The following is a 26,171-nucleotide window of genomic DNA, read 5'->3' on the forward strand; positions in this document are numbered from 1 at the left end:
TAGGAACTAAGCCCTCAGGAGTCAAGGCTGGGAAGGAGAGACACCAGCTCTTAGGCCCCCTCAAGTGTCCACTAGTCATATATATGGCAAGGGAGGAACAACCCACCATAGGCCAGTTCTCCCAAAGCTCTAGAGTTTCAAGTTTGGAAATTTAATTTAAGAAATAATTCTGCACTAACAGTATGGCACTAATATTCTGCCATATTATATACTATTAGCTTTCTAGTATTATCTTTTGCATTTAAGACTTTATTCCATTGTGAATAAAACTTCACTCTTCTATTTCAAAAATGATTTAGACCTACACAGTCATTTATTCTTCCACATGATATAAAAAAAATGTTTATTAAGCACCTAGAAAAATTCACCTGGAATTTTAACTAGGAATTTACTGAAGTTATAGAATAATTTAAAGAAAATTGTAATTCCTTGTAATAATAACTTCTTCCATTTAATTTCTATTAATTGGAAATACTCTCATGATCTTTATAGTTTTTAGAATTTCTCTGCAAAATACTGTTATATTCTCTCTTTATCTGATTTTTAGCTATTTTATAGTTTTTGATGTTATTATAAATGGTAAAAAAAAGAAGTGAAGTTGCTCACTGATTCTTTGCAAACCCATGGACTGTAGCCTACCAGGCTTCTCCGTCCATGGATGGTACCTTATTGTATTTGTTTATTACTTATATTTTTTAAAGTTTGTTTATTTTTTAATATTTATTTTGTGTCTACATTCCTTGCTAAATTTGCATGTTAGCTCTAATGATTCACTTTTTATTCCATTAGTTTTATAGGTAGAAATTTTATCATCTGAAAGAATACCAATTCTCTGGAAATCCTTTCAGTTTATATTTGTTCAGTTTTAGATAATTCCTGAGCTCATTTTATTCACAATATTTTACTTACACACAACCATATAATCTTCAAATAATACTTTTTTATTTTAATTTTATTTATATTGAATTATAGTTGATGTACAATGTCATATAAGTAATAGATATACAATATAATGATTCACAATTTTAAAGGTTAAACTCCATTTATAAAATATACAAAATTTACACAATTACATTTATAAAATGTATAAACTCAATTTATGAAATGATGGCTATATTCTTTGTGTTTACAATATATCTTTGTAGCTTATTTTTTAATTTATTTTAAATGAAGCAAAGATGAATATTTTTAATGATAAAAGGTACAATTCATAAAGAAGATAAGCATCATAAACCATTAGACACCTTAACAACAAAGAAACAAAGATACATAAAGCAAAAATCAGAAGAAACATAAAGGAAAAGAAATATAATCATAGTGAGACACTAACATTTCTCTGAGAATATTTTATCAAGTGCAGAAAAAATAAGAATAGGAGCATCTTGAATGATATCATTAATAATTTAAATATAATAGATTCATATTTAATTAACTTATATTAATCATATCCTACACAAATATATTTAAAATTTTGCATCTCATATGTTGTTATTAGATGTACATAGGACATTTAGAAAAACTGGCAAAAAGATAAGCATTACTAAATTTCAAAAAAAATTTATTTGTGTGTATGTGATTCAGTTATACGTATACACATTTGTTATTTTTGAAATTATTTTCCATTATAGGTTATAACAAGATATTGACTATAGTTACCTGTGCCATACAATAAACCTTTGTTGCTTGTTGCATATCTATTTTTTAAACTAGAAATCTATCATTCTAATCATACTAAGTCAAACAAATGGAGTCAAAATGTTATTAATTTCTTAGGGAAAAATTCATAAGTTTTCTAAAATATATGTATTATACATATTCTTTCTATATATGCATACAAAAGCTTTTCTACTATGCTTGATAAAGGATTAAGAAAGAATACCAAAAAAAGAGAGAGAGAGAGAGAGATGTATAAATTGGAAAACATAAACTAAATGAAATGGGAGCACTGAATATGAAATTTAAAAAGTGAAACAAACTAGATAAAGGTAAAAGATCCTCATACAGTCCAGTTGCTTTTAAAAATGGCTGCTTACTAGAAACATATCTGGAGCTCTGGCCAAAAAAAAAAAAAAAAAAAGCCATACCTGGGCAATTGTATTTTTTTAAAAATTCCAAGATAATTCTGATATGCATCTGGATTTTGAAAAGTGATTACAGGTTTTTTTACTAAATGGTAGTTTTGGTGATATAGAATTCTATAATTTTTCTGTTGACCATGATACAATGGTATTAAGTGAGTAATAATTATATAATCATAATAGTAAAAGATGTTTATCAGTTTTCACAATCAATACCCAAACAAAACATAAAAGATAATTACAATTGAGAGCCAAAATGGAAACATGATTAGCTTAACAATATAAAATAATTAAGTACAATATGGGGGGTCAGGCAGAGTGATGTGGTAAGTGGAAATGCATACATGCACAGTTTTCATCTGCTCACCCAGTCTGTGTCTTTTGGTTGGTGCATTAAATCATTTACATTTAAGGTAATTATCAATATGTATGATCCTATTACCATTTTCTTAATTGTCTTGGGTTCATTTTCTGTAGGTAGGTCTTTTCCTTAAATTGTTTTCTACCTAGAGAAGTTCTTTTAGCATTTGTTGTAAAGCTGGTTTGGTGGTGCTGAATTCCCTTGACTTTTGCTTGTCTAGTAAACTTTTGACTTCTCTATCAAATCTGAGTGAGAGTCTTGCTAGGTAGAGTATTCTTGGTTGTAGGTTCTTCCATTTCATCACTTTAAATATGTCATGCCATTCCCTTCTGGCTTGTACAGTTTCTGTTGAGAAGTCAACTGACAGCCTGATGGGAGTTCCCTTGTATGTTATTTGTCATTTTTCCTTTGCTGCTTTTAATATTTTATCTCTGTCTTTCATTTTTGCCAAATATAGTTTGATTACTATATATCTGGGTATGTTCCTCCTTAGATTTATCCTGCGTGGGACTCTCTGTGCTTCCTGGACTTGGTCAATTATTTCCTTTACCATGTTAGAGAAGTTTTTCAGCTATTATCTCTTCAAGTATTCTCTCCGGTCCTTTCTCTCTCTCTCCTCCTTCTGGGATCCCTACAATGTGAATATTCATGCATTTAAGTTGTCCAAGAGGTCTCTAAGGTTGTCTTCATTACTTTTCATTCTTTTTTCTATATTCTGTTCTGCAGCAGTGATTTCTACCATTCTGTCCTCCAAGTCATTTATCTGTGCTTGTGCCTCAGTTATTCTGCTATGGATTCCTTCTAGTGTTTTATTCATCTCTGTTTATTCTTTAGTTCTTGTAGGTCTTTGATAAACATTTCTTGCATCTTCTCGATCCTGGCCTGCTTTCTTTCTCTGAGATCCTAAATCATATTCACTATCATTATTCTCCCCAGGTCGGTAGATGCCCAATATGCTACTGGAGATCAGTGGAGAAATAACTCCAGAAAGAATGAAGAGATGGAGCAAAAGCAAAAACAATACATAGTTGTGGCTGTGACAAGTGATGGAAGTAAAGTCTAATGCTGTAAAGAGCAATACTGCATAGGAACCTGGAATGTTAGGTCCATGAATCAAGGCAAATTGGAAGTGGTCAAACAGGAGACGGCAAGAGTGAACATCGACATTTTAGGAATCAGTGAACTAAAATGGACTGGAATGGGTGAATTTCACTCAGATGACCATTATATCTACTACTGTTGGCAAGAATCCCTTAAAAGGAATGGAATAGCCATCATAGTCAACAAAAGAGTCTGAAATGCAGTACTTGGATGCAATAAAAAAAAAAAAAAATAGAATGATTCTTGTTCGTTAGCAAGGCAAACCATTCAATATCACAGTAATCCAAGTCTATGCCCTGACCAGTAATGCTGAAGAAGCTGAAATTGAACAGTTCTAAGAAGACCTACAAGACCTTCTAGAACTAACACCCCAAAAAGATATGCTTTTCGTTATAGGGGATTGGAATGCAAATGTAGGAAGTCAAGAGACCTGGAGTAACAGGCAAATCTGACCTTGGAGTACAAAACAAAGCGGGTCAAAGGCTAATGGAGTTTTGCCAAGAGAACGCACTGGTCATAGCAAACACCCCTTTCCAACAACACAAGAGAAGACTCTACACATGGACATCACCAGATGGTCAAAACCAAAATCAGACTGATTATATTCTTTGCAATCAAGGATGGAGAAGCTCTATACAGTCAGCAAAAAGAAGACCAGGAGCTGACTGTGTCTTGGATCATGAGCTCCTTATTGCCAAATTCAGACTTAAATTGAAGAAAGTAGGGAAAACCACTAGACCATTCAGGTATGACCTGAATCAAATCCCTTACAACTATACAGTGGAAGTGAAAAATAGATTCAAAGGACTAGATCTGATAGACAGAGTGCCTGAAGAATTATGGACAGAGGTCCATGACATTGTACAGGAGGCAGTGATTGAGACCATCCCCAAGAAAAAGAAATGCAAAAAGGCAAAATGGTTGTCTGAGGAGGCCTTACAAACAGCTATGAAAAAAAGAGAAGCCAAAGGCAAAGGAGAAAAGGAAAGATATTCCAATTTGAATACAGAGTTCCAACGAACAGCAAGGAGAGATAAGAAAGCCTTCCTCAGTGATCAAAGAAAAGAAATAGAGGGAAACAATAGAATGGAAAAGACTAGAGATCTCTTCAAGAAAATTAGAGATACCAAGGGAACATTATATGCAAAGATGGGGAAAATAAAGGACAGAAAGGGTATGGACCTAACAGAAGCAGAAGATATTAAGAAGAGGTGGCAAGAATACACAGAAGTATTCAAAAAAGATCGTCATGACCCAAATAATTACAATGGTGTGATCACTCATCTAGAACCAGACATCCTGGAAAGCGAAGTCAAGTGGGCCTTAGGAAACATCACTGCAAACAAAGCTAGTGGAGGTGATGAAATTCCAGTTGAACTATTTCAAATACTAAAAGATGATGCTGTGAAAGTGCTGCACTCAATATGCCAGCAAATTTAGAAAACTCAGCAGTGGCCACGGGACTGGGAAAGGTCAGTTTTCATTCCAACCCCGAAGAAAGGCAATGCCAAAGAATGTTCAAACTGCCGCACAATTGCACTCATCTCACACTCTAGCAAAGTAATGCTCAAAATTCTCCAAGCCAGGATTCAACAATATGTGAACTGTGAACTTCCAGATGTTTAAGGTGGATTTAGAAAAGGCAGAGGAACAAGAGATCAAATTGCAAACATCTGCTGGATCATCAAAAAAGCAAGAGAGTTCCAAGAGAGTTGCTTTATTGACTATGTCAAAGCCTTTGACTGTGTGGATCACAACAAACTGTGGAAAATTCTTCAGGAGATGGGAATACCAGACCACCTGACCCTCCTCCTGAGAAATCGGTATGCAGCTCAAGAAGCAACATTAGAACTGGACATGGAACACATGACTGGTTCCAAACTGGGGAAGGAGTCCATAAAGGCTGTATATTGTCACCCTGCTTATTTAACTTAAATGCAGAGTACATCATGAGAAATGCTGAACTGAATGAAGCACAAGCTGAATTCAAGATTGCTGGGAGAAATATCAATAACCTCAGATAAGCAGATGACACCACCCTTAGTGGCAGAAAGTGAAGAAGAACTAAAGAGCCTCTTGATGAAAGTGAAAGAGGAGAGTGAAAAAGTTGGCTTAAAACTAAGCAGTCAGGAAACTAAGATCATGGCATCCGGTCCCATCACTTCATGACAAATAGATGGGGAAACAGTGGAAACAGTGGCTGACTTTATTTTTCTGGGCTCTAAAATCACTGCAGATGGTGTCTGGAGCCATGAAATTAAAAGATGCTTGCTTCTTGGAAGAAAAGCTATGACCAACCTGGACAGCATATTAAAAAGCAGAGACATTACTTTACCAACAAAGGTCCATCTTGTCAAAACTATGGTTTTTCCAGTAGTCATATATGGATGTGAGAGTTGGACTATAAAGAAAGCTGAGTGCTGAAGAATTGATGCTTTTGAACTATGGTGTTAGAGAAGACTCTTGAGAGTCCCTTGGGATTCAAAGAGACCCAACCAGTCAATCCTGAAAGACATCAACCCTGAACATTCATTGGAAGGGCTGATGCTGAAGCTGAAACTCCAGAACTTTGGCCACCAGATGAGAAGAGCCAACTCACTGAAAAAGACACTCATGCTGGTAAAGATTGAGGAGATAAGGAGAAGCAGCAGAGGATGAGATGGTTGGATGGCATCACCGACACAACCGACATGAATTTGAGTCAACTCCAGGAGTTGGCAGTGGACAAGGAAGCCTGGTGTGCTGCAGTCCATGGGGTGGCAAAGAGTCAGACATGACTGAGCAACTGAACTGAACTCATATTTATTCTGAATTCTTTTTTTCTGGTAGGTTGCCTATCTCCACTTCATTTAGTTGTTTTTCTGTAGTTTTATCTTGTCCCTTCACCTGGGATGTAACTTTCTGCTTTTTCATGCTGATTAACTTTCTGTAATGTGGTTTGTTTTTAGTTGCTGTGGGATTGTGGTTATTCATGCTTCTTCTGTCTGCCCTCTGATGGAGGAGGCTAAGAGGCTCTTATGCAAGCTTCCTGATGGGAGGGACTGGTGGTGAGAAACACTGGGTCTTGCTCTGATGGGAAGGGAAAGCTTTAATCAAATTATCTGCTGATGGGTGCGGTTGCACTCCTTCCCTGGTATTTTTTTCCCTAAGGTGACTGAGCCCTCAGTCTACAGGCTCTATGGTCAGGTTAATGGTGACCTCCAAGAGTGCTTATGCCATAAGAGACCTTCCCAGACAGCTGCTGCCAGTTCCCCCGTCTCTGTGGTGTGCCCCTGCTAACCCACACTTCTACAGGAGGCCCTCCAATACTAGCAGGTAGTCTTGCTCCAGTTTCCAGTGGAGTCACTGCTCCTTTCTTCTGAGACTTGGTGCACACAAGATTTTGTTTGTGCCCTCCAAGACTGAAGTCTGTTTCCCGCAGTCCTATGGAAGTCTTACAATAAGGAAATTCTGCTGTGCTTCAAAGTCAGATTCCCTGGGGATTCCCAGTCCCTTTATTGGGTCCTTCCCAGCCGTGGGGATCTGAACCTTCACAACAGTGGGAGAAGTTCTTTGGTATTATTGTTCTCCAGTTTGTGGGTCACCCACCCATTGGATATGGGATTTGGTTTTATTGTGATTGTGCCCATTCTACCATCTCACTGTGGCTTCTTCTTTGTCTTTGGACATGGGCTATCTGGCATCCTCCTCTCAATGGTTGTTCAACAGCTAGTTGTGACTTTGGTGCTCTCGCAGGAGATGAGTACATGTTCATCTACTCCATCATCTTGAATCAGAAGAAATAATACTTTTTGTTTAATTTCTCTTTTAAGTGAAAGTGAAGTCACTCAGTCGTCTCCGACTCTGCGACCCCGTGGACTGTAGCCCACCAGGTTCCTCCTTCCATGGGATTCTCCAGGCAAGAATATTGGAGTGGGTTGCCATTTCCCTCTCCAGGGGATCTTCCCCACCTAGGGATCGAACCCAGGTCTCCCGCATTGCAGGCAGATGCTTTAACCTCTGAGCCACTTACCTTGCTGGATTAACTAAGACTCTTAGTATTCTATTGAATGGTGAAGATTAAAGCAGCAGACAACTTGTATTTGGTTTTCACTGGAATGCTTTTAAACATTCACAGTTAAATTTACCTCATGTAGGCTATGTGTATTAATAGCTACATTTGACAATACAGTGGAAGTTTCCTTTCGTTCTGAATTAGTAGTGTTTTATCAGAATGGACATTTAAAGGTATCAAATGATTTTTTCTATAACTTTGGAGATGATTATATGGTTATATTTCCTTGATCTTTTAAAGAAAGGATTCTATCAAGCGATGTTCCTTGGTAAATAATTTTTCCATTCTCTGGATAAATGCCACTTCACCTGGTGCTGTTTTCTGTTTGCAAGTATTTTATTTGAGTCTATATAGAGATAGTTTCCAAGTAAATGTGCCTAAATGAGATTAGCTATTAGCTACTATTTTAATATTTGTTTGGAAAAAAAAACAAAAAATCTTGCTGGCTTTGATATAAAGAAAATATTGCCTCCTAAAATCAGTTGCAATCGTTTTCCATCTTTTTCTCTACCTAGAACAATGTGCATGAAGTACAATTACCTGCCATTTCCTATAGCCTGGATGTAGGACCTGCACAACTAGTAAAAACTTTAACTACTTGTTAATTTTCCTTAACAGTTACTTATATGTTCATATTTTCTCCCTTTACTGGGAGTTTTTAAAAATAAAAAATTATCTATAACAAACATGTTGATATAAATTATATACAGCATTTTCTTATTCTAACTTCTATATCACACGGTAATATGTCTACATTTCTAGAACTTATTACTCTTTTCATTAGCTCTGAGAGAGGTTTTAATATTTTTATTAATTTTCTCAAGGAGTCCTCCTTAAGTGTTGTGCCACCTTTATCAATTTTTGTTTTTCTTTTTTTTCACTTTTCTATGGTTAAATTTTTATTGATTGTGTTGCTATCAGTTCAGTTCAGTTCAGTTCAGTCGCTCAGTCATGTCCGACTCTTTGCCACCCCGTGAATCACAGCATACCAGGCCTCCCTGTCCATCACCAACTCCTGGAGTTTACTCAAACTCATGTCCATCAAGTCGGTAATGCCATCCAGCCATCTCATCCTCTGTCGTCCCCTTCTCCTCCTGCCCCCAAACTCTCCCAGCATCAGGGTCTTTTCCAATAAGTCAATTCTTCACATGAGGTGGCCAAAGTACTGGAGTTTCAGCTTCAGCATCAGTTCTTCCATTGAACACCTAGGACTGATCTCCTTTAGGATGGACTGGTTGGATCTCCTTGCTATAGCTTCCTCAATTAAAATCTTAGCTTATGTGCTTTTGGTCTGTCTTATTTACAAATAAATAACTTTAAATCTGTTAATCCTTCTATGTGTATCACTTTAAAATCATGTATGAACTTCTACATGAGCTTTTTCTTTTTTTCATGTAGAAAAAGATGTGTGCCCACCTATACACAAGCAATGCATGGTAATAAGACTGCAAAAACTAATCCTTAGTGACCACTGTTTAAAAATCCAGAAAAGCAGGAAGTAGAAAGGTACAAGTGCAGATGGTCCATCTCTAAGTCCCATATTAAACACTGAGGCACTGAGTATATGAATCACCACAGAAAACTGAACAAAGCATAAGTCAATCACTTCTGAAACTTACAGACCACAACAATTATCAGATTGACCAAAAATGTTTCTAGGTACCAAACTAGAGTCATACAGAAAGTGGATTTCAAAGCAAGAATGGCCAATACTAATTTCCTAGAAACATGGTATACATTGGTTTATCCTTCATTCTTGCTCAAATTCCTCCTAATCTGTTATTCCCACCAATGATGAAATATATTTTTGTGTGCAGCTTTGGCCAGGGATCTTTTAAGAAAAAATTCTCTTTCCTATGTTTCCCAGAATTGTAAATCCCTGCACTCACAAATTCTATTTAATCCTTCTTTGCAGCACTAATGTATTTCCTATAAACTTGCAGCTTACTGTCTACTTGATCAGTTAAGCTTTCTCACATGTGTGAATATAAAAAAGACTTTTTAAGATCACCACAGTTAAAAAAAATCAATAACTAAAGAATAATAAGCATAAATATTTATAAATGTGATGATGTGTGATGTGTTAAATCTTCTCTCATTTACAAGGCTGACTACAGCCATCTGGTCACATGTCTGGATTTCCTTTAAAAAAAAATAATAATCTTCTACATGCCATTAAGAAATTTAGAACAAAACTAAACTCTAATTAATAAAATACTAGCATACATTTTTACTATTCAACACAATTTCATGCTTTAATATCTCACCTTCCAACTTGTTCAAGCTATTTTCTAGGTAAGTGGGCCACAATAATTCAGAATTTTACATGTTTTCACAGTGGAGCCCATTTGTCATCCTTCACTTATTCACTTCTGTGGTCTGCCTACTAATTTGGACAATACAGTCAACTCTTCCCAGCTGTGAAATCCCAGGATTTTTTTTTTCAACTTCTATTTTCTTTCCAGTGTAATTACAAACCTGCCTCACATTTTTTAATTAATTTATTTATTTTAATGGGAAGATAAGCACTTTACAATATTGTAATGGTTTTTGCCATACACCAACATGAATCAGCCACGGGAGCACATGGGTCCCCCCATCCTGGACCCCCTTACCACCTCCCCCCACCACCCCATCCCTCTGAGTTGTCCCAGAGCACTGGCTTTTGAGTGCCCTGCTTCATACACCGAACTTGCACTGGTCATCTATTTTACATATGGTAATATACATGTTTCAGTGCTATTCTCTCAAATTGTCCCACTTTTGCCTTCTCCCACAGATTCCAAAAGTCTCTTCTTTACTTTGGTGACTCTTTTGGTGCCTTACATAAAGGACTGTCATTATCATCTTTCTAAACTCCATATGTATGCATTAATATACAGTATTTTTATTTCTTTTTCTGACTTACTTCACTCTGTATAATAGGCTCCAGTTTCATCCACCTCATTAGAACTGACTCAAATGCATTCTTTCTTATAACTGAGTAATGTTCCATTTTGTATATGTACCACAATTTCCTTATCATTCATCTGCCGATAGACATCTAGGTTGCTTCCATATCCTAGCTATTGTAAACTGCAACGAACACTGGGGTATATGTGTCTCTTTCATTTCTGGTTTCCTCAGTGTGCATGCTCAGCAGTAGAATTTCTAGGTCATATGGCAGTTCTATTTCCAGTTTTTTTTAAGGAATCCCCACGCTGTTCTCCATAGTGACTATACCAGTTTACATTCCCACCAACAGTATAAGAGTGTTCCCTTTTCTCCACACCCTCCCCATCATTTGTTTGTAGATTTTTTGATGGCAGCCACTCTGGTGGCATGAGATGATACTGGAATGGGTTGCCATTTCCTCCTCCAGGGTGAGACTTTTTGATGACGGCCATTCTGACTGGCATGAGATGATACTTCATCGTAGTTTTGATTTGCACTTCCCTAATAAAGAGTGATCTTTTCATGTGCTTATTAGCCATCTGTATATCTTCTTTGGAGAAATGTCTGTTTAGTTCTTTTGCCCACTTTTTGATTGGACTGTTCATTTTTCTGGTGTTGAGCTACCTGAGTTGCTTGTATATTTTGGAGATTAATTACTTGTCAGTTGTTCTGTTTACTATTATCTTCTTCCACTCTGAAGGCTACATTTCACCTTGCTTATAGTTTCCTTCATTGTGCAAAAGCTTTTAAGTTTAATTAGGTCCCATTTATTTATTTTTGCTTTTATTTCCATTATTCTGTGAGATGGGTCATAGAGGATCTTGATGTGATTTATGTGAGAGTGTTCTGCCTATGTTTTCCTCTAGGAGTTTTATAGCTTCTGGCCTTACATTTAGATCTTTAATCCATTTTGAGTTTATTTGTGTGTGTGGTGTTAAATAGTTTTCTAGTTTCATTCTTTTACAAGTGGTTGACCAGTTTGCCTGGCATCATTTGCTAAAGAGACTGTCTTTTCTCCATTGTATATTTTTGCCTCCTTTGTCAAAGATAAGGTGTCCATAGGTTCATGGATTTATCTCTGGGCTTTCTATTTTGTTCCATTGATCTATATTTCTGTCTTTGTGCCAGGACCAAACTGTCTTGATGACTGAGCTTTGTAGTATAATCTGAAGCCAGAAAGGTTGATTCCTCCAGCCCCATTCTTCTTTCTCAAGATTGCTTTGGGTATTTGATTTTTTTGTGTGTTTCCATACAAGTTGTGAAATTATTTGTTCTATTTCTGTGAAAAATACCATTGGTAGCTTGATAGGGATTGCATTGAATCTACAGATTGCTTTGGGTAGTATACTCATTTTCACTATATTGATGCTTCCAACCCACAGACATGGTATATTTCTCCATCTATTTGTGTCCTCTTTGATTTCTTTCATCAGTGTCTTATAGTTTTCTATATATAGGTCTTTTGTTTCTTTAGGTAAATTTATTCCTAAGTATTTTATTCTTGTCATTGCAATGATGAATGGGATTTTTTCCTTAATTTCTCTTTCTGTTTTTTCATTGTTACTGTATAAGAATGCAAGCGATTTCTGTGTATTAATTTTATATCCTGCAATTTTACTATAATTATTGATTAGCTCTAGTAATTTTCTGGTGGTATCATTAGGGTTTTCTATTTAGAGATTCATGTCATCTGCAAACAGCAAGCATTTTACTTCTTTTTTCCAATCTGGATTCCTTTTATTTCTTTTTCTTCTCTGACTGTTGTGGCTAGGACTTCCAAAGCTATGTTGAATAGTAGTGGTGAGACTGGGCACCCTTGTCTTATTCCTGATTTTAGAGGAAATGCTTTCAATTTTTCAGCATTGAGGATAATGTTTGCTGTAGGTTTGTCGTATATCTCTTTTATTATGTTGAGGTATGTTCCTTCTATGCCTGCTTTCTGGAGAGGTTTTATCATAAACGTGTGTTGAATTTTGTCAAAGGCTTTCTCTACACCTATTGAGACCATTATATGGTTTTTGTCTTTCATTTTGTTAATATGGTATATCACATTGATTGATTTCCAAGTATTGAAGAATCCTTGTATTCCTGGAATAAAGCCTATTTGGTCATGATGTATGATCTTTTTAATATGTTGTTGGATTCTGTTTGTTATAAGTTTGTTAAGGATTTTTGCATCTATGTTGATCAGTGATATTGGCCTGTAGTTTTCTTTTTTTTGTGGCATCTTTGTATCATTTTGGTATTAGGGTGATGGTGGCCTCATAGAATGAGTTTGGAAGTTTACCTTCTTCTGCAATTTTCTGGAAGAGTTTGAGTAGGATAGGTGTTAGCTCTTCTCTAAATTTTTGGTAGAATTCAGCTGTGAAGCCGTCTGGTCCTGGGCTTTTGTTTGTTGGAAGATTTCTAATTACAGTTCTGTGCTTGTGATAAGTCTTAAGATTTTCTATTTCTTCCTTGTTCAGTTTTGGAAAGTTATACTTTTCTAAGAATTTGTCCATTTTATTGGCATATAGTTGCTGATAGTAGTTCCTTATGATCCTCTGTATTTCTGTGTTGTCTGTTGTTTTTTCTCCATTTTCATTTCTAATTTTATTGATTTGATTCTTCTCCCTTTGTTTCTTGATGAGTCTGGCTAATGGTTTGTCTATTTTAGTTATCTTCTCAAAGAGCCAGCTTTTAGCTTTGTTGATTTTTGTTATGATCCCCCTTGCTTCTTTTTCATTTTTTCTGCCCTATTTTTATTTCTTTCCTTCTACTAACCCTGGGGTTCTTCATTTCTTCCTTTTCTAGTTGCTTTAGGTGTAGAGTTAGGTTATTTGTTTGGCTTTTCTCTTGTTTCTTGAGGTAGGCTTGTATTGCTATGAACCGTCCCCTTAGCACAGGTTTTACTGAGTCCCATAGGTCTTGGGTGGCTGTGCTTTCATTTTCATTCATTTCTATGCATATTTTGATTTCTTTTTTTATTGTGTGAGTTGCTGGTCATTCAGAAGCCTGTTTTTTAGCCTCCATATGTTTGTATTTTTAATAGTTTTTTTTTCCTGTAGTTGACATCTAATCTTACCACATTATGGTCAGAAAAGATGGTTGGAATGATTTCAATTTTTTTTTAATTTACCAAGGCTAGATTTATGGCCCAGGATGTGATCTATCCTGGAGAAGGTTCTGTGTGCACTTGAGGAAAAGGTGAAATTCATTGTTTTGGGGTGAGATGTCCTATAGATATCAATTAGGTCTAACTGGTCCATTGTATCATTTAAAGTTTGTGTTTCCTTGCTAATTTTCTGTTTAGTTGATCTATCCATAGCTGTGAGTGGGGTATTAAAGTCTTCCACTATTACTGTGTTACTGTTAATTTCCCCTTTCATACTTGTCAGCATTTGCCTTACATATTACGGTGCTCCTATGTTGGGTGCATATATATTTATAATTGTTGTATCTTCTTCTTGGATTGACCCTTTGATCGTTATGTAGTGTCCTTCTTTGTCTCTTTTCATGGCATATTTTTCAAAGTCTGTTTTATCTGATATGAGTATTGCTACTCCTGCTTTCTTTTGGTCTCCATTTGCATGAAATATCTTTTTCCAGCCCTTCATTTTCAGTCGTATCTGTCCCTTGTTTTGAGGTGGGTCTTTTGTAGGCAGCATATATAGGGGTCTTATTTTTTTATCCATTCAGCCAGACTTTGTCTTTTGGTTGGGTCATTCAACTCATTTACATTTAAGGTAATTATTGATAAGTATGATCCCATTGCCATTTACTTTGTTGTTTTGGGTTCGAGTTTATAAACTTTTTCTATGTTTCATGTCTAGAGAAGATCCTTTAGCATTTGTTGAAGGGCTGGTTTGGTGATACTGAATTCTCTCAGCTTTTGCTTGTCTGTAAAGCTTTTGATTTCTCCTTCATATTTGAATGAGATCCTTGCTGGGTACAGTAATCTGGGTTGTAGGTTTTTCTGTTTAATCACTTTAAGTATGTCCTGCCATTCCCTTGTGGCCTGAAGAATTTCTATTGAAAGATCAGCTGTTATCCTTATGGGAATCCCCTTGTTTGTTATTTGTTGTTTTTCCCTTGATGTTTTTCCCTTTAATATTTTTTCTCTCTGTTTGATTTTCATGAATTTGATTGATATGTGTCTTGGGGCATTTCGCCTTGGGTTTATCCTGTTTGGGACTCTCTGGGTTTCTTGGACTTGGGTGGCTATTTCCTTCCCCATTTTAGGGAAGTTTTCAACTATTATCTCCTCGAGTATTTTCTCAAGGCCTTTCTTTTTGTCTTTTTCTTCTGGGACTCCTGTGATTCGAATGTTGGGGCGTTTGAAATTGTCCCAGATGTCTCTGAGATTTTCTTCATTTCTTTTAATTCTTTTTTCTTTTTTCCTCTCTGCTTAATTTATTTCCACCATTCTATCTTCCACCTCACTTATCCTATCTTCTGCCTCAGTTATTCTACTGTTGATTCCCTCCAGAGTGTTTTTACCTCAGTTGTTGCATTATTCATTGATTGACTCTTTTTTATTTCTTCTAGGTCTTTGTTAAACATTTCTTGCATCTTCTCAGTCCTTGTCTCCAGATTATTTATCTGTAACTTCATTTTATTTTCCAGATTTTGGATCATTCTTACTATCATTATTCTGAATCCTTTTTCAGGTAGACTCCCCATCTCCTCCCCGTTTGTTTGGTTTGGTGGGCATTTATTGTGTTCCTTTACCTGCTGAATATTTCTCTGCCTTTTCATCTTGTTTAGATTGCTGTGTTTGTGGTGGCCTTTTTGTATGCTGAAAGTTTGTGGTCCCTCTTTATTGTGGAGGTTCCTCCCTGTGGATGGGGTGGACGAGTGGCTTGTCAAGGTTTCCTGGTTAGGGAAGTTTGTGTCGGTGTTCTGGTGGGTGGAGCTGGATCTCTTCTCTCTGGAGTGCAATGAAGTGCCCAGTAGTGAGTTTTGAGGTGTCTATGGGTTTTGTGTGACTTTAAGCAGCCGGTATATTAATGCTTGGGGCTATGTTCCTGCATTGCTGGAGAATTAGCTTGGTATGTTTTGCTCTGGAACTTGTTGGCTCTTGGGTGGAGCTTGGTTTCAGTGTAGGTATGGAGGCTTTTGGATGAGCCCTTGTCAATTAATGTTCCCTGGAGTCAGGAGTTTTCTGGTGTTCTCAAGTTTTGGATTTAAGCCTCCTGCCTCTGATTTTCAGTCTTATTCTTACAGTAACCTCAAGACTTCTACATCCATACTGCACTGATGGTAAAACATCTAGGTTAATGGAGAAAAGATTCTCCACAGTGCGGGACTCCCAGAGAGGTTTTCAGAGTTACATGGAGAAGAGAAGAGGGAGGAGGGAGATAGAAGTGACCAGAAGGAGAAGATGGGGAATCAAAAGGGAAGAGCACAATGTAGCCAGTAATCAATATCCTATGAGCTCTCCACAGCCTGAAACACCCAGAGAGGTTCACAGAATTACACAGAGAAGAGAAGAGGGAGACAGGAGATAGGGGTGACCAGGAGGAGAAGAGGGGGAGTCAAAAGGAGAGAGACAGATCTAGCCAGTAATCAGTTCCCTAAGTGTTCTCCACAGCCCAGAATACCCAAAGAGATTCACAGTGATGGGTAGAGAAGAGAAGGGGGAGGGAGGCGATAGAGGTGACCTGAGGGAGAAATAGGAGAGTCAAAAGGGGGAGAGAGCAATCAAGCCAGTAATCACACTCCTAAGTAAAAATGGGTACTGAAGATTGGATTCTTAAAGGTACAAAATTGATAACAAATACCAAAAAGCAAGATTAAAAATCTGGAGTAGAGGTTAGACTCTCAAAAATACATTATTAAAAACAGAAAACAAAATCATAAAAATTATTAAAAATATACATGAAATTTGCTTTAAAAATAGGGTCTTTTTTTGCAAGGTAATAGTAGGTTATAAAAATGAAAATTAAAGGAGTAATAAAGGGCTTAATTTTTTTTAATTAATGATAATAGTAAAACATATCTAGGAATTTCTCTGGAGCTGTTGCAGGCAGTGCAGGGTCAGTTCAGTTTCAGATAGTTCCCTGTTCCAGCTTATACTTCTCAAGATCTATAGGCCCCTTCCAGTGTAGTCGGTGCGAACTACAGGGTTTTAAGCTGTTGCACCTGTAGCTTCCAAAGCGGTTCCCTGCTTATTTCGGCTTCTTCTGTTTGCAAATCTCTTCAGCGTCTAATTTCCTCCCTGACACAAGGGGGCGAAGGTGGTCAGTTATTTAGGCTCACTTGTTCAGTCGTGCTGTGGGGAGGCAGGAACACTGCAAACATCACTGCTGAGTGTGGGGAGCGCTCACAGTGTCTTGGCCACGCTGGGTTTCCCCCTCCCCGCTCACGGCGTGTGTGCTTTCCCGGTCTACACTGCTCAGGCTCCAGGTTGCTCTGCAGGGGCACTGTCTAAAGCAGGCCCTGGATTGCGTGCACTTCCCAGGTCTAAGCCACTCAGGTTCAGGTTCTTGGGTACTCCACAAAGGCGCAAACTCAGTTGGGCTGCATTTTGTGCCCTTCCCAGGCCCGAGCAGCTCAGGCGACCAGGTACTTGGTGAGCACACTCTCCCCAGGTGTGGGGGGGAGGGGGGCATCTTATCACCTCCCTGGTCCCAGCCACTCGGTTTCCTGTGTGTGCAGCAGGAGCACCGTCTCAGGTGTGCCGTGTGTCTCCTCTGGGGAGCTGATCTCTGGCTGCAACCCTCCTGGCAGATGTCAACCATCTAGGATCCCAGGAAGACTTGGTTAGCAACTGGGAGCCTGCTCGCAGTTTGGTAGAGGATGCCATCTCTGGGGCCGAGATTGCCACGCACTGGCTCTGGCTGTTGCCTGCCTGCCTCTCTGCCTCCAGTGGGGGATGGGCCGGTCCCCAGCTGGCTAGCTCTCTTCTAGTATTCGCTCACTCCTTTGTTCTGTGAGCGAGCCCAGAAGTGCCTTAGGTTAGAGCTTTTCGCAGGAAAGTTCTCTCTCTCTCTTTTTTTTTTCTCTCTCTCTCTGTCTACCCCACGGTTTTGGTTGGTATCTCAGGTTAGCTCCCTCAGATTGTCCTTGGGGCATTTAGGTCTGATCCTTACCCTAAGCAATGCAGCCTGCGCCTCCCTGTTCAGCCCCCACTTGCTGGTGGCAGATGTGAGTGCCTGGGCTACTTCTCCACTGGGAGTTGTGGTTAGGCATGTAATCTGTGGGTTTTATTTATTTATTTTTTCCTCCCAATTATATTGCCCTCTGAAATTCCAAAACTCCCCACAGACCCACTGGTGAGAGGGTTTCGTGGTGTTTGGAAACTTCTCCTCCTTCACGACTCCCTCGACATGATGGATCTCCATCCCTAACTCATTTGTCTCTCTTTTTACCTTTTATATTTTGTCCTACTTCCTTTCGAAAACAATGGGCTGCCTTTCTGGGTGCCTGGTGTCCTCTGCCAGTGTTCAGAAGTTGTTTTGAGGAATTTGCTCAGTGTTCAAATGGTCTTTCAACGAATTTGTGGGATAGAAAGTGGTCTCCCTGTCCTATTCCTCCAACATCTTAGGACTGTTTCCCCAGATTGATTATATTCTTTGCAGTCAAAGATGGAGAAGCTCTATACAGTCAGCAAAAACAAGACTGGGAACTGACTGTGGCTCTGATCATGAACTCCTTATTGCCAAATTCCGACTTTAATTGAAAAAAGTAGGGAAAACCACTAGACCATTCAAGTATGCCCTAAATCAAACCCCTTAAGATTATACAATGAAAGTGAGAAATAGATTTAAAGGACTAGAGCTGATAGACAAATTACCTGATGAACTATGGATGGAGATTCACGACATTGTATAGGAGACAGGGATCAAGACCATCCCCAAGAAAAAGAAATACAAAAAGCAAAATGGCTGTCTGAGGAGGCCTTACAAATAGCTGTGAAAAGAAGAGAAGCAAAAAACAAAGGAGAAAAGGAAAGATATACCCATCTGAATGCAGAGTTACAAAGAATAGCAAGGAGAGACAAGAAAGCCGTCCTCGGTGATCAGTGCAAAGAAATAGAGGAAAACAATAGAATGGGAAAGACTAAAGATCTCTTCAAGAAAATTAGAGATACCAAGGAAACATTTCATGCAAAGAAGGTCACAATAAAGGACAGAAATAGTATGGACCTAACAGAAGCAGAAGATATTAAAAAGAGGTGGCAAGAATACACAGAACTGTACAAAAAAGATCTTCACAACCCAGATAACCATGATGGTGTGATCACTCACCTAGAGCCAGACATCCTGGAATGTGAAGTCAAGTGGGCCTTAGGAAGCCTCACTATGAACAAAGCTAGTGGATGTGATGAAATTCCAGTTGAGCTATTTCAAATCTTAAAAGATGATTCTGTGAAAGTGCTGCACTCAATATGCCAGCAAATTTGGAAAACTCAGCAGTGGCCACAGGATTAGAAAACATCAGTTTTCATTCCAAGCCCAGAGAAAGGCAGAGCCAAAGAATGCTCAAACTACCACACAATTGCACTCATGTAACATGCTAGTAAAATAATGCTCAAAATTCTCCAAGCCAGGCTTCAACAATACATAAACCGTGAATGTCCAGATGTTCAAACTGGTTTTAGAAAAGGCAGAGAAACCAGAGATCAAATTGCCAATATCCACTGGATCATTGAAAAAGCAAGAGAGTTCCAGAAAAACATCTATTTCTGCTTTATTGACTATGCCAAAGCCTTTGATTATGTGGATCACAACAAACTGTGGCAAATTCTGAAAAAGATGGGAATACCAGACCATCTGACTTGCCTCTTGAGAAATCTGTATGCAGATCAAGAAGCAACAATTAGAATTGGACATGGGACACATGACTGGTTCAAATAGGAAAAGGAATATGTCAATGCTATATATTGTCACCCTGCTTATTTAACTTATATGCAGAGTACATCATGAGAAATGCTGGGCTGGATGAAGCACAAGCTGGAATCAAGATTGCCAGGAGAAGTATCAATAACCTCAGATATGCAGATGACACCACCTTTATGGCAGAAAGTGAAGAACTAAAGAGCCTCTTGATGAAAGTGAAAGAGGAGAGTGAAAGAGTTGGCTTAAAGCTCAACATTCAGAAAACTAAAATCATGGCATCCGGTCCCATCAATTCATGGCAAATAGATGGGGAAACAATGGAAACAGTGGCAAACTTTACTTTCTTGGGCTCCAAAATCGCTGCAGATGGTGACTGCAGCCATGAAATTAAAAGACGCTTACTCCTTGGGAGAAAAGTTATGACCAACCTAGACAGCACATTAAAAAGCAGAAATGTTAACTTTGTCAACAAAGGTCCATCCAGTCAAGGCTATGGTTTTTCCAGTGGTCATGTATGGATGTGAGAGTTGGACTATAAATAAAGCTGAATGCTGAAGAATTGATGCTTTTGAACTGTGGTGTTGGAGAGGACTCTTCAGAATCCCTTGGACTGCAAGGAGATCCAACCAGTCCATCCTAAAGATCAGTCCTGAGTGTTCATTGGAAGGACTGATGTTGAAGCTGAAACTCCAATTCTTTGGCCACCTGAAGCAAAGAGCTGACTCATTTGAAAAGACCCTGATGCTGGGAAAGATTGAAGGTGGGAGGAGAAGGGGACGACAGAGGATGAGATGGTTGGATGGCATCACCGACTCAATGGACACGAGTTTGGGTGATGGACAGGGAGGCCTGACATGCTGCAATCCATGGGGTTGCAGGGAGTCAGACACGACTGAGCAACTGAACTGAACTCTAAATAACAATAACAATGAAAAGCAGATCAAAGAAACAATTTCCAACATGGAGTCAAAATCAGTTCTTCTCTGCAACAATTACCCCTTCTCTGCAAGTTACCCACTGTCAAAGTCCATTCCACAATCATGTGGAAAAAAGGGGTGATGACCATTCTGCTTTGTCAGATGGATCTTTCTGGGGGTGTTTGCCATTGAGGCCAATGTTCCAAATGTAGATTTGTCTTCTTTTTGTTCCTCTTTGGAAACTGTCTGCTTTACACCTGTAGACCTACTAGACCAAGTCCGTTCACTCAAGGCTTGATATTTTTAACAAGTTCTGCTACCTGTCCCTAAACCACTCTGAATAATTAGGGCCTACTTTCCACCTTCTTCTTTCTGTTTAAACACTTAGGGCAAAACTTTCACACCAATAGGCTTCCAGAGTTAGATAATAAGAATGTTCAGAGGCAAGTTTGGAGGTTCATCAAAAATTAAAATTAGACCTGCCTTATGATCTGGCAGTCCAACTCCTGGGCATGTACCCAGACAAAACTCTAATCCAAAAAGACACATGCACCTCTATGTTCAGAGTAGCACTACCTACAATAGCCAAGATATATAAACAAATTAATGTCCATCAACAGATGAATGTATAAAGATGTGGTACACGTATATAATGAAACACTACTCGACCATAAAAAGAGAATGAAATAATGCAATTTGCAGCAACATGGATGGCCCTACAGTTTATCATACTGAGTGAAGTAAGTCAGAAAGAGAAAGAGAAATACAATGTGAGATCTCTTCTGTGTGGAATCTGAACTATGACACAAATGAATTTATCTACAAAACAGAAACAGACTCTCAAGCATACAGAAGAGGTTTGTGATTGACGAGGGGGAGATAGAGTAGGGAGGGATGGATTGGGAGTTTGGGATTAGCAAATGCAAACTACTGTTTATAGAATGGATAAACAAGGTCTTGTCGCATATCACAGGGAACTATATTCACTAAACCATGATATAAGTGATATAATGATATAAACTGTATTCAGTAGACCATGATTCCATGTGACAAACCATTATGGAAAAGAATATGAAAAATAATATGAAATATATTAATATATATTAATTTATATATAATAATTAATATATTAATATAAATAAATAAAATGTATAATATGAAAAATATATTCCTTTTCATATTCATTTATATATTATTGTGTATATATGTATACATATGTGTATATATATATATATATATATATAAAACTGAATCACACTGCTCTAGAGCAGAAATTCACACAACATTGGAAATCAACAATACTTCAGTAAAACAAATTTTTTTTAAAAAGAGTGGTCAAAGGAAAATTGCATCTGTTTCAACTCAAAGAAATCACTAAATAACTAGGAAAGTGCAAAATTTCTTCCCCAAGTGAGATTTCTAACCAGACAAGCATCAGATACCTCAACACAACGCAGATGGCAGAAAGAAAAAGAGTTTTAGAAGACTGTAAATTTGGTGCAAATTCAACACAGACTTTTACTGAGAGCACAGTGCATGCAGGTAAGACAATTTGACAAGGATACAGATAGTAAAAAGACCTGGATGTTGCTCTCAAAAAGCTTAAAAATTAAAAGGGAAAAGGAACTTAAATAGCCACAACAAAAGGTCTAAAGTGAGGAAAAGATTAAGCAAAATCCAGTTAAATTGTGATGGCACTTTAGATGAGGCAGAGACAGCTCCCGCTTGAGAATCAGGGAAGGTCTTCTTCAAGAAGTGACATCTGAAATGATAAGCCTGATGGTCTATTCACATTTGAATGCATGAAGGGCCCTTGAACTTAATTCCATTCAGAATTTAAATTATGAATTTTAAAGCCTTATAACACAGGATAGAAAAATAATTCTGCAAAATTACATTTAGCTTATATTGATCATTAAGTAGAAATAAACAACAACCAAAACAGGTATACAAGGAGAGTGGAAAGGTTATCATCACTGTCCTATGTTTACATGTCTCCTGAGCTCTTGAGCTGCTGGGATCTCTTTCCAAAGGGAGAAGAGTGCTTGGGTGTTCACAGTGTGTCCTGATGAGAACAGAGATGGAAGCCATTCTACGTGGGAAGGAGGTGAGAAGGAAGGGGCTGGGAGGTGAGAAGGAAGGGGCTGGGAGGTGAGAAGGAAGGGGCTGGGAGGAGGAAAACTGAGAAAAGAGAGAGGAAAAAAGCAAGCAAGTGGAGACTGGGGGAAAGAGTAGGAAAAATGGACACAAAAACCCACCAGTGCTTCCTAAGTCAAAATGCAAGACCTGTTAGGAGTACCAGGGGCACAATCACGGCCAAGATGATCCAACCCACAGAGCAGTGATGATCTGTGGAGTGGGGTGCACACAAGGGTGTCCTCTCAAACCCGCCCACTGTTTTACTGCATTTCTGTGCTCTGCATTTGCTACTCAAGTATCTACCTCAACAATCTCCTTCTTCCCTATTTCCTCTCTTATCCCTCCTCAGAGATGACTCCATCTAACCTCCACACCTTCGTATATCTACGGGGCTCTCATTTTCAACTCCCATATTTCTTATTTTTATTCCTTTTGGGTCTGGGCTGCCTAGAATTCCCAATTTTTCACCTGGCTCTCCTGCTCTGCCTGAGGACCACCCCAGCGGGGCCCTAGTTCTTCCTCACCCCAGTAGAGGATGATGTCCTGGCCTCCTAGACTGCTGTGTCTCACCCAGCAGCTCAGGCCAGATGCCTCACTGGCTTCCACATCCAAGGAAACCTGAAGATACCACGTCCCATCAGCGTTAGGTAAGATGTCACTTCTCTGAGTGCCCTGTTGCTCCTGCTCACCCCGCATCCACATCACCCAAATGGGCTTTGGATAGAAGCCAGAGATATGACAAACCAGCATCAGATGGCCAGGGCTGGGGCTGGGGCCAGGGGACAGCCAGGCTTCTGGTTGTACTGCAGAGGACAGGGAAGGTCGTCAGATGAGGACTCTAGTACAGACTCAGAGGTTCAGAGCTTCATGTCAGTTTAGATGGACATACTTTTCCCACCGTTAGCAGTTGTCACCCATTAACCCCTCTCCCACTTGGCTGCTTGTTAGGAAGAGGAGAAGGTGTGATTTTAGAACAAAAAATTTGTGGAAGGAGGGTGCATCATCTCCGGAGATATGCCTTTCCTGCCTCTAGAAGACCCAAGAGGAAACATGAGCAGATGTCACTCAGCAGCTTATGTGTTTCCTGGGTGTGTCCATAAAGGCTGAAGTCTGCTGACCCACATGACTTGTCTGGAAGCTCAGCAGTTCTGATCCTTGATAACAAACCACACAAAGTCTATTGAGGCTTCACCAGCATGAAGCTCACAGCCTTCTGTTATCTGTATTTCAAAGGGATCTAGGGACAAGGAGTTACCAGAGAGAAGAGGACATTAAAAGGAAAAAGTGAATCAAAAGATGATGCAAGCAGAAAGAAGAAGTTTAGAAGATTTAAGGAAATGAAGCAAGATTGGCTTGATAAAAGTTCAAAGAAAAGGAAATTGGTGATAGTTGGAGATTGAGGAAGAGATGAATGACATGAGGAGAAAAGTGTTTGAAGAAGGCAATATAAAGGATGTGGATTTATTTTTCCATTTATTTTTATTAGTTGGGGGCTAATTACTTTACAATATTGTAGTGGTTTTTGCCATACATTGACATGAATCAGCCTTGGATTCACATGTATTCCCCATCCCGATCCCCCCTCCCCCCTCCCTCCCCACCCCATCCCTCTGGGTCTTCCCAGTGCACCAGCCCCGAGCACTTGTCTCATGCATCCAACCTGGGCTGGTGATCTGTTTCACCATAGATAATATACATGTTTTGATGCTGTTCTTCAAAACATCCCACCCTCACCTTCTCCCACAGAGTCCCAAAGTCTGTTCTGTACATCTGTGTCTCTTTTTCTGTTTTGCATATAGGGTTATCGTTACCATCTTTCTAAATTCCATATATATGCATTAGTATACTGTATTGGTCTTTATCTTTCTGGCTTACTTCACTCTATATAATGGGCTCCAGTTTCATCCATCTCATTAGAACTGATTCAAATGAATTATTTTTAATGGCTGAGTAATATTCCATGGTGTATATGTACCACAGCTTCCTTATCCATTCATCTGCTGATGGGCATCTAGGTTGCTTCCATGTCCTGGCTATTATAAACAGTGCTGCGATGAACATTGGGGTGCACGTGTCTCTTTCAGATCTGGTTTCCGCGGTGTGTATGCACAGGAGTGGGATTGCTGGGTCATATGGCAGTTCTATTTCCAGTTTTTTAAGGATGTGGATAATAGATAATAATATAATAAGGAAGGAGTGAGTGGAATGCAATAGGTTATATTGAGTGTGTAAATAGAGATTGCTGAAGAGATTGAATGGGGAAGAAAGTCACACTTTAAGAAGTCCATCATAGAGTGAGGAAACTGAAGGTATCTAGTCAGAGTCGAGTGAAAGGGGCTGTCACAGGTGACCACTGATGGAATATGATAAACCACAAGCCTGCAGTCAATAAGAGGGAAATGTATAAGTAAGTAGCAGGAGTCTTGAACATTATTGAAAGACAGGGTCTGGATTACACCCCTTGCCCAGCTGCTGTTCTATGGTAGGGTTCTATGGTAAGGTTCAGAATTGAGTGAAAATTGATTGGAGGATGTATATTAGAGAAATAAGAAACTCAGAGATACACACACACACACTTCTCACTGTATCCCCAATCCCTACTGAGGGAACTGAACTTACATTCAAGTTGCCATTGATTGGCATTGTTGTGAAATACCTGCAAAACTACAGCGAATCTCCTGTGAGATACACTTTGCAGTTCCATCAACTCCTCATTGTTGAAGTTGCCCTTGGGCCAAGGCCAAAGGAACATGACCGTGTGAGAGCTGCCTTTCCAGCCATGAGTCTGCAAGTCACCCAACTAAGCTGAGCCCAGATTTTGTACCCAGGAATGGTTGTAAAAAGGTAAAATCCAAATGAATTAGAAAGAGATTGGCTCCTGGAAGCCTGTGGGAAAAGAACAAAGAGAATGAGAAGGGACACTGGGAAGGAGAGAGAATGGAGAAAGAAAGGTACCAAAGAGGGGAAACTTGGTATATAATAGAAAAGGCAAGCCATAGATACCTCAGTGGACATTTGGCTGCCCCAGGGTCCCAAGAGTTAGTTATATGCAACCTTCAAGAGAGCACAGAGGAGTGGGATGTTCTGAGAGAACAGCAATGAAACAAGTATACTATCAAGGGTGAAACAGATCACCAGCCCAGGTTGGATGCATGAGACAAGTGCTCAGGGCTGGTGCACTGGGAAGACCCAGAGGGATGGGATGGTGAGGGAGGCGGGAGGGGGGATCGGGATGGGGAACACATGAATCCATGGCTGATTCATGTCAATGTATGGCAAAAACCACTGCAATATTGTAAAGTAATTAGCCTCCAACTAATAAAAATAAATGAAAAAAAAAGAGAGAGAGAGCACAGAGAACTGGAGTCAGGGATACTTAGATTGGAACTGAGCTGATAACTCTCAATCTCCATCTTGGGGAAACCATTACACATGCACACAAGCGCGTGTGTGCATGCACACACACACAAACACATCCCTTCCTGGATAAGAGCTCTTACCCTCTTCATTGTCACCACCTGGGAGGAGAGTAAGGAACAATGAAAGTTGCAGAAACAGCATCTCATTTGCAGATGTTCTTTCTCACAAAAAAGTAGGTCTTTGATTTCTGTTCTAAGCAAACCCACCCCAAAACACTTCTGTTCTGACTTCCTCTTTCTGCCAACAGCAAACCTTTCCTTTAGTCACTGACTGAAAAAAGAAAGCTTGCTCCTTCCCTAGGCTCTGAACCACATACTCAGATATTCATTTCCCTTCCAGTTCTGA

The 26,171-nt window shown here is 38.9% G+C and overlaps 1 pseudogene; it reads right to left on the bottom strand.

The window, feature by feature from the left end:
* Positions 1-14: 14 nt before the first annotated feature.
* On the bottom strand, positions 15-25,967 carry LOC122676444 (annotated as a pseudogene).
* Between the last annotated feature and the right edge of the window lie 204 nt (positions 25,968-26,171).

Source organism: Cervus elaphus, chromosome 20 (assembly GCF_910594005.1).
Source record: "Cervus elaphus chromosome 20, mCerEla1.1, whole genome shotgun sequence".
Classification (NCBI taxonomy): Eukaryota; Metazoa; Chordata; class Mammalia; order Artiodactyla; family Cervidae; genus Cervus; species Cervus elaphus.